Below are 9,814 nucleotides of genomic sequence, written 5' to 3'. Positions count from 1 at the left end.
TCAAATATTATGTGCTATAACATATTAAAGTTTGGTGACGATCCAACGATTGGATTATCAATTCATATGATAATCAAGTGAGGTACCTTAATCAAACTAGGTCCACAATAATCAAATCACATCATACAGACATCAAATCTGAGATCAAGCTATCAATTTAGCGTAAAATAGTATCGACGGCCCACTGGCCATGCGCCGCCCCGACTCGCGGGAAAATTCAACTATTTCTAAAAATTCTCAAATTTTACAGGAATGAAAATCTTGATGAGTAGAGCAAGTTTCATACCTGTGACTAAGGCCAATTTGGCTAGCAAAAGCCTCAATTTCATGAAAACCCACCGGAAACCCTTAAAATTAGGTAATTGTTGATTCGACCTCCAAACTCACTCCAACGCCTCAAACATTATTTGGGCTTTGTTCTTGAGATTGAGGGGAGCCTATTGGTGGTGGAAATGGGTTGAGTTAGCTTCACGATTTGCGGATTGTCACTGAACACCCATAAGCTCCACTGTTGGGTTTTTTTTTCCAAAACTAGCACCAAATTCCTCCTAATTTTGGGTGGAAATGAAAGGGGGAAGGCTAGGTAATCATTCCCAAGCGGTGATTTGCCTCAATTTGCGGTGAATGGCATCGGGTTTGCAAGCCCCGTCGGGTCGGGTCGCACGAACTGGGCAGAGATCCGTGATCTCGTGCCTCTCTCTTCTCTCCCTCCCCTTCCTTTCTTTCTTCCCTGATTGGCCACCTCAGTTCTCTCTCCTCTTTCGATTGGCCTCACATCCCCCTCATTTCTCTCATTTTTCCTTCATATCCACCGCCTATCTTTCCTTTCCAACAATCTTAGCCACACACGTGGCTTTCCAGATTTGGCTCAAAAAATTTGGAGCTTTCTAGATATTAATTAATTTACAAAATGCCCCCAACTTCAAACGTTAATATCTCATTCGTTATAACTTCAAATCACGATCCGTTTACGCCTACTCGTTCGTAGCGAAGAGTAGTATGAGGATACACTAAGAAAATCAATCTTACATAACTCGACAAGGCATTCAACAAAAGTCAACGCATTTGCCTCGAAGGGCATTTTCGAAATTTCACATTTAAAAATTATAAAGACTGTAACTTTTGGGGACATGTCGTTACAGGTATTAAGTGGGTGAAGTGACTCAAAATTAGTTCAGTAGTGGTCATGGCCTCGTTTTTGCTGGTGGTTGACTGAAACTCGGGACACAGGATCAAACTTTTTCCTTTTCTGTAGTTAAGAGAAACGAAAATCAGTTTACAAAAGGAGTAATCAGGATCTACTGCATTCAGGTGGCATAGCACACAAGCTCTCGATTGAACAACCCGAAAACTTCCCAACTTGTCTCACCACAAAGCCGTACCCGAAATCCATGTTATCCGCATATTTTAAAAAGTTGAAACTCTGTAAGTGATGTTAATGTCATCCTCATTGGTACACAGCCATGAATTGATTTGTATATGACTTTCAAGCATAATGTGTTCGTTTATGAATAGCTCTTAATCCTTTTCAGTTTTGCTTCCCCTTTATGTTGAATGTGTTAGAATATAGTTGATTAGCAGTCTGATGTCACAGTGTTCCTTCGTGTCATTTACCACCATCCTAGTTTAGATTCCTGGCTCTGCTGCTGTAGTGCCATATGAATTCAATATGAAGGTAACTTACTTTCATTGGAGTTGTTATGGTTGCTTTCTGATTAATCACTCTTCTAGTCTACAGTACAATCATGAATATATGTGAAGTTCCTTGCTTTGTAAGTTGTAAGTGTGTGTGTGTGTGTGTGTGTATATGTAAATATGGGGTGCGGCTTGATGGTATGACAGGTTTTGCTAAGTTATTTATGGGTTAAGCCAAAATGTTGTAATGCAGCATGAATTTCCGAGTTTTACCTCGTTATATGTTGCAATGATGGTTTTAAGTAAAATTTGAAACCTGGTTCTTAGAAATATCTTAAACTGCCCTAGAAGTTTTGACAATTCCCTTTTACATTGAAAGTGTATATATATATATTTTTTTTCCAAAGATAGAAATATATTAGATACGAATAGAGAGATTTACATCCTGGGCTAGGATGTTAAACAAGAATTCAGGCCCAATATAGTCCCACCCAAATTCACGACCCTCCTTGAAAACAAACTTAGCAACCGAGTGAGCAGCAACATTGCTCTCCCTAGGCACGGAAGAGAACGAAACAGACATCAACCTACGCGCTAGAACCTCAATATCACCAAGAATACATTTGAAACTGAAATCATGAGGCAGTTCATGCCTAAGCATTTGAATAATCACCTTGGCATCAGATTCAATAACAACATTATCATACCTGTAGTCAATGCAAGCCATGAGAGCGGTCCTAATTGCAGAAGCTTCCCCAGCAGCTGCAGAGTGACACAACTCAACACCCAATCCCCCTGCACCATGAAGAAGTCTCGCAAAGTCACGGCAGACCCATCCCACCCCCGTGCGGAGAGTGGTCTTGCACCACAAGGCGTCAGTGTTGACCTTGAGGACCCCGAACGTCGACTTCTCCCATCTACAACCCCTACGGTCCAACGACGAGATCATCGGTCGACACCTAGGCTGTTTTCCCGCAATCGCAGTGAGTGTAGCGTCTCTGAATTCAGAGATGTTCCTGCTCCAGGACTCTAAAAGTTCCAAGGGCTGCCTGTGCACACCATTAAAAACCACCTCGTTTCTGTTTTTCCATAGTCTCCATAACCCAAAGGCAAACTCTTGCATGATCTCATCCGCGGTGTCCCTCCTCTTGACCCGAGACTAGAACAACTCCCAACTAGCTAGGAAGTCAGCACTTGCCAGTTCAAAGGAGTTCAACTGAAGCGAAGAGGAGAACCATAACAGGTGGCTGAGGTTACAACGGAAGAATAGATGAATTTCCGACTCATCCACAGCATCACACACTTCACAGACGTTGTCTACTCTCATATGTCGCCGTTTCAGATTACGACGAATAGCCAGTGCGTTGTTATAACACCACCAGATGAAAATTTTAATTTTGTTGGGTACCTTCAACTTCCAGATCAGGTTCCAAGCGTAGCAATTTTTTGGTTTTTCGCTAGCAGAACCACGACCTTTCTTCCCTAAAGCTCCATTTTCCATAAGGTTTATAGCCACCCATACCCCGATCGAACCGAATAAACCCTATTCGCATTGTGATGCCACACCATCCTATCCCGGCACCCAATCTTGCTTAAGGGGATGCTTAAGATCGGCCCCACATCATCCCGATGAAAGCTTGCCAAAATCAGATCTCTTTTCCAAGAGCTGGACCCCAAATCAATTAATTCGCTAACCAAGGTAGCTTGCAAGTTCACCACTGGCATAACTCTGAAAGTAGAGGGCCTAGGAAACCAAGGGTCTTCCCTGATGTTGATACAGGCCCCGTCCCCTACCCTCCATCGCAGGCCTTGTAGGAGCACGTTGCGGGCTTCAAAGATGCCTTTCCATCCCCAAGACGTGTTCTTACCCTTACCCGCATCAGTAAAGCTCTTTCCAGGATAGTATTTTTCCTCCAGGACAGTAGCAAGCAGAGACCTCGGAATCTGGATCAGCCGCCACCCAATCTTAAAACATTGGATATCTCTAAAGCCGAGCCCGCCGAACTGTTTTTGCTTCATTAACCGCTCCCATGAGATCCAGTGGACACCCTTCCTCTGCTCGCTCCATTTCCACCAAAAATTCCGGATAGCTTTCTCTAGGTCTCTACATACCCCAATGGGTAACTTAAAACAACTCATGGCATAGTTTGGCAGCGCCATAGCCACTGCCTTGATTAGGACTTCCTTTCTTGCTTGAGATAGAAATTGTTTAGCCCAGCCCGCCAACCAAGATTCAAGCCTGTCCCGCACCTCTTCAAATACCACTCTTTTAGAGTGGCCAAAATCAGCTTGCAGCCCAAGATACCTACCAAACCCGGTCTTACATTGGATTCTCATGGTTTGCCCAATCTTCCTCCTAACCCTGCTCGAGGTCTTCGAGCCAAAGAAGATCAAGCTTTTAGAAAGATTAACAGCTTGACCAGAACCACGGGCATATGTCCGTAGCACCTCCAAGATGCCTTTCGCCTCCTCTACACTGGCATGCCCGAATAACACCGAGTCATTCGTAAAAAACAGGTGCGAGATCGGGTTCCCATTAGCCGACACTCTGAAACCGTGGAGGGCACCCCACTCCATTCCTCTCCTAATGAGCATAGAGACCTTCAGTGCAAAGCATGAAGAGATAGGGAGATAAGGGGTCTTCTTGTCGCAGCCCTCTTTCCGGCAGGACAAACCCAGTCGGGTTTCCATTTACTAGGATGCTGAACGAGGCAGTGGAAATACACTCCTTGATCCAGTTGCAAAATAAAGGCACGAACCCCAAATTCGCCATCATGGATAAGAGGAACACCCATTCCACACGGTCGTACGCTTTAGCCATGTCGAGCTTAATAGCTATGCCAGACTGATCACCTTTTTTTTGATGAAGCAGTAAGTGTAGGAGCTCGTGCACCACCAATATGTTATCCAGGATTGGTTGTCACAAATCACCTTTGGCATCACCAGCTTTAACCGATTAGTGAGAACCTTGGCAATGACTTTGTAGATTACATTACATAGTGCAATAGGCCGGTATTGCGTCATGTTCTTCCGGCATTTAACCTTAGGAATAAGCACTAGGTTAGTGTGATTAAGTTTCCTCAGAATGGTACCAGAATGCCAGAAGGCTTCGACTATCTTGACCACATCCTTGCCCACTGTATCCCAATGATCCTGGTAAAAACATCCAGAGTACCCATCCGGACCCGGGGCCCTGATTGGTGGGATTTGGAAGACAACCACTTTGATTTCCTTCTCAAACACTGCTGCCGTTAAAGCAAGGTTGTCCTCAACAGACACCCGTGGTGCCAGGCATTCCCCAATCTCATCGATTTGACTAGGACTACTCGACTTAAATAACTCCACAAGAGGTAGTGATTGAAGAGATCGCTGCTTCCTCCTCCTGCCACACTCCATTCAAGTCATCCAATCCCTTAATTTGGTTAAACCTTATTCTTTTAAGCGTTTGCGCATGGAAGAACTTAGAATTTTTATCATCGTCCTTTAACCATTGGGCACACGACTTCACCTTCCAGTAAGTTTCTTCGTTTCGATGGGCGGCCCTGAGCTCTCTCTTCTTAATCTTAACCGCATCCGAGGCGAAATCGGTAGACATATAAGCTGCTCTGATCTCATCTTTCAACTGTTCGATAACGTTCTTTGAATTCTGTCCTCTCCCCTTATACCATTCCTTAAGCCTGCGTCTTAGGGCTTTCAATTTTTCACAAAAGCGAAAGGCGTGTGACCCCTCATGTTTATCTTTCTATTCTTCTACCACCAATTGTCGACACTTCTCCATGTTGCTCCATCGAACATCATAAGAGAATTTTCTTCCCCTCCCAACTTTCACTTTCTCCATGGCAAAAAATAACAGGGCATGATCAGACCTTTCCAAAACCACGTGCCTGATTGTGTTCTCAGGGTATAGGTCCTGCCAACCTATTGTAGCCAATCCCCGGTCCAGGCGCTGCTGAATAGGCTTCGCCTCTTGGTTGTTCCGCCACGTAAACGGATAACCAACAAAGCCTAGGTCCATGAGCTCATTTTGAGCCACAAACTCTCTAAAATCACGCATGCTAGACGTCGGTCTGTAGTTGCCCCCCTCTTTCTCATCATTACACAGAATGTCATTAAAATCCCCGATGAGAAAAGTCTTTCCCTTATTATTCCCAAGTCGCCTGCTCAAGTACCCCCATTGGTCCTGCCGTTTTTTCTCATCAGTGCTAGCATAGATAACAAACAAATACCAGTGACACTTCTTATGCTCGTCCCAAATTTTAACTTCAATAACAAAGTCCTTAAACTTCACCAGCGTTACCTGGGAAGTATCCCGCAAGAAAACACAGAGGCATCCCCCAATGCTCCTAGGTTCCATTGCGTGCATGTACTCCAAATCCAAACGTTTCTTGAGATACCCATAATGATTGCTTTTATTCTTGGTTTCCAGCAAAACCATAATGTTAGGGGTGTGGAGCCGATTCTGCTCCAGCAGATTGTCAACTGTCAGGTCACCCCCGATACCCTGACAGTTCCAAGTAAGTAGCCTCATTTGGACTTGGGAGACCCCTCACGGCTGGTCTCCTCCGCCTCAACAGATGACTTCCTACTTAGCTTAGATCTTTTAGGTTCCACACAAGGGTTAACCTCATCATATTCATACTCTTTGAAAATTCTCTTTTTACCTTTATTCTCATTCATCACAGCTTCAATGATAGCTTCCAGCTCAAAAGGATCATCATCCGTAGCCAGGTCATTACCACTCACGCACCCTTGACCATCACTTGCTTTCCTTCGACTAACACTCACACTGTCACCATCCTCACCAACGACAGGCATAAGATTAAGGTCAAAAGTAGAGCCTCCATTGAATGTCACGCTGACCGTATCCACCCGCCCCTCCTGCTCGTAGTTGTCGTTGAGTACCACGTGTTCCGCTCCCGCGACCATCACTCCCCCCGGCCCAATTAAGCTTGCATCAAAAGCCAGTTCTCTCGCAGACCTCGCCTCTTTTTCAATTAGCCATTGGCGTTTGATTTTTCCAACAAGCTCCTTATCTCTGTGTCTAATTTTGTTGGACGACCACCGGGGCTTGCTTGGCGATGTTGCAGTGTCAATAACTTCATCTTCCAACGGCGCGGTGCACTCACTGCCACTTTGAGATCTGCTAGCAAATTGTTGGGGTTGACATCCCATTCCTGACGTCGTCGAGGATCGCCCGAAACGTCTACCACCACCTAGTTCATCGTTTCTTTCATCATTCTACCGCTCCGAGCCACTCCTCCTACCATTTGACCCAGAGGATGCCCTGCTTTTGGATCCAGATCCCAGCGGGTTGCCTTTCAGGTCCAACACTGCATCTAAACCACGAAACGCAAAGGCCTCATTCCTCGTCTTAGGGCAATCCTCTGGACCCGTTCTTTCATCCAGTGTTTCCTTGCAAATCCTAGTAGGGTGTCCTAGCTTTCCACAAATGAGACAGTAGTTAGGAAGCGATTCATACTTGAAATCAATCTAGATCTTGCCTTCATCAGGAAAGGTCACAAAGGTCCTCTCATTAGGGGTTCGCGAACATTGAATCCAATTTTCACCCGAATGAATCGTCCAATGCAATCCCGACTTCCAGTTTTGTCCACCGATCGAACCGTACCCATCAAACTACCTATTGATTCAGCTACCACTTCGGTCATACTGAGCACCAGGACATTATGCAGTTAGACCCAGAACACCCCCAAGGAGAGAAGGGTCCATCGGTTCAGGCTCTTCTCCGTTCGATCCGCCACCAATACAAGGTCATTCTTGAACATCCAAGGCAGATCAGCATTAACCACCCGTTGCAGATCCCTTTTCCCCGCAAAACGAGCGAGGAATCTCTGATCTCCAATCTCCCTAATTGAGACCTTCTCACGTCCATGCCAGAGGGACATAATGCAGTCAACAAACACGTCTCATTTCACCACCTTAGCAGTGAGAACTTCTGCAATCAAAGTGTACTGAAACCCTAATAGCGCACTTTCCACATCCTTTCTCTCAATGCACACGCCTCCCTGTTCTTTCTTAGACAGGATGAGGTTGGTCCCAAATCGTGTCCCTAACTCCTCCAGATCCGCCTTCGGACTTCCCCCAGCCATGCCAGTCAGAAATGCTCACCCCATTCACCTTCAGTGGCCATTTCCTCAAAAGCCTACCACAGGTACCAGATCTACTCTCAGATCTCCACCAGATCCAGATCTCCTTAGCGAGGCGGGCCACCCATGAACCACCAGATCTACTTCGCTCACAGTCACCCCAGCTAACCGCGAGACCCGAGCCAAGTCCCCAGATTTGCAACCAGAGTTTCGAGAAAGAAAAACTAGCCCCTCAGATCTCGGACGACGTTCCGACTTCAGGACGCGCTCGTCGACGGAGCACCACACTCCTCCTTTCGAGGCACCCTTTGAAAGTGTATATATTCAATGGTCAATGGATTCTCCTTTTCAATTTTCTCAATTTATCACAAGTTGGTTGCTGCTGTTTAAGAGCTAGGTTTTCATTGTTTGTTGTGTAGTGTTATTCTTTCTTTGGTTTATATTTCAAATGATACAGTGTAGAGTCAAAACTTTACATGACCTACTTGGATCCAACTATTTTTGCCAACGTATCATTGGATATCCTCATGGTTTAGAAATAATCCTTGAACAAGGTTAAAACAGTTAATAGAAAAGTAATGAAGAATCCACCCTCAGTTTCTTTCTTTGTTCCCCATATTGACCATCGGGTGTTGTTGCGAGAGAGCCTTCTAGTTTGTTCTCTTTGTTTTGGTTTCGTTGTTTTTGTAGTGGCCTTCTCGACCCCTGCATCCGTTTCGTAGTTTTATTCCATCTGTTTGCGAGCAAATGTCTCTCTCACAAATTAAAAAAAAAAATTGCGGCCACTAGGTGGACCACTTTTTTAATATTTACATGATTAAATGTTTTTATACCATGTTATTAGGCACAGAGATATGTCACAGTGTTCCTGGTGAACTATGCAAGCTATCTTTTGCTGGTTATCGAAACTTGAACATGCATTTCTCAAGGTGTTTAGATCTCGACTTAACATTATGGGATTGAAATCCCCTAACAGCATCAGTTGCTTCTGTTACCTTCATACCTGTTTACTAGGTAGCTTCTATGGTCATATGTCTAGTTGAATGGCTTATACGAAGTAAACTGTTTTTGTATGGTACTTTGATCATATCAATTAGTCTAATGAAGTTTTGGTACTATTTCTTGATTACAATGTTTGCTTACTAGAGTGTTTACTGGGCATCTTGAAACATGTTTTAGTTGTTATAAATAGTGATTTAGATCTTTAAAATTTATCACAGATTCCAGATCGACCATAGGAGAGGTTAATGCCCTGAAGGAGGAAGTGACAACCCTAAGAGGTCAGCTTGCGGCCTAGGGCGAGCAAATGAGGGCCTAGGGCAAACAGATGAGTATGATTGTACGGCCTCCAAATCCTAATGCCAGCACCTGATCTTGTTTCACCTTCGACCTCCTAGCTACTTCGCCCAGCTAATACTCAGTAGCCTGATCTATCAAACCTACAAGACTACTTCTTGTAGTTTTTTCTTTTTTTGTTCGGACATCTGGTATGTATATTTTCATATATTTTATAATTAAATACTTTTTCTTGGTTTATTAATTATTGTTTAGAATTTAAGTACAATATTTATTAAAAATTAAATAAAAAATATTTTTGCCAAAAAAAAAACAAAAAATAAGGGTTTGCGCAACAAAGGTTACTTCTTCTTCGTGCAATCCTTGCTTTCATTGCCTTGGCGTGAAGGTTGGTGTGCAACAAAGGTTTCATTGTGCTAATTTTTGCATGACGTTTTTTTACTTTGCACGACGAAGGACCTGTGTCGCACAAATTAATTTTTGTACTAGTGAGTTAGTTTATGCGAAAGGGGGTTCTAATGTAGAAAACCTTACTGAAAACATCATCAACATAACTCTTGAAGGCAATAAATCAAGCCAAAGTTCCAATACAATTTCTCCATGATGATTGATGAAAATTGAAGGATTTTGTAAAAGGAATAACATGCAAGCTTTGAGTTTCATTGGCAAGGTTTTAACTTCTGAGAAAGGCTTCACAACTTTGAAAAGAAAAACTCATTTGTTTTTCATATCCTTGCACCTTTGATATTTTGTAGTAGACTAATAGTGTATTGATGCTT

General features: G+C 43.7%; 1 long non-coding RNA gene across 1 annotated transcript; it reads left to right on the top strand.

Moving 5' to 3' along the window:
• Window positions 1-1,167: 1,167 nt before the first annotated feature.
• Window positions 1,168-9,275, top strand: LOC126601537 (uncharacterized). Its single transcript, XR_007615761.1, has 2 exons — window positions 1,168-1,425; window positions 8,960-9,275. It is a non-coding gene; the product is annotated as an uncharacterized LOC126601537 (long non-coding RNA).
• The last annotated feature ends 539 nt before the right edge of the window (window positions 9,276-9,814 follow it).

This window comes from Malus sylvestris, chromosome 15 (genome assembly GCF_916048215.2).
Source record: "Malus sylvestris chromosome 15, drMalSylv7.2, whole genome shotgun sequence".
NCBI lineage: Eukaryota > Viridiplantae > Streptophyta > Magnoliopsida > Rosales > Rosaceae > Malus > Malus sylvestris.
Note: the sequence above shows the minus strand (reverse complement) of the source record. Positions and strands in the feature narration are given on the sequence as shown.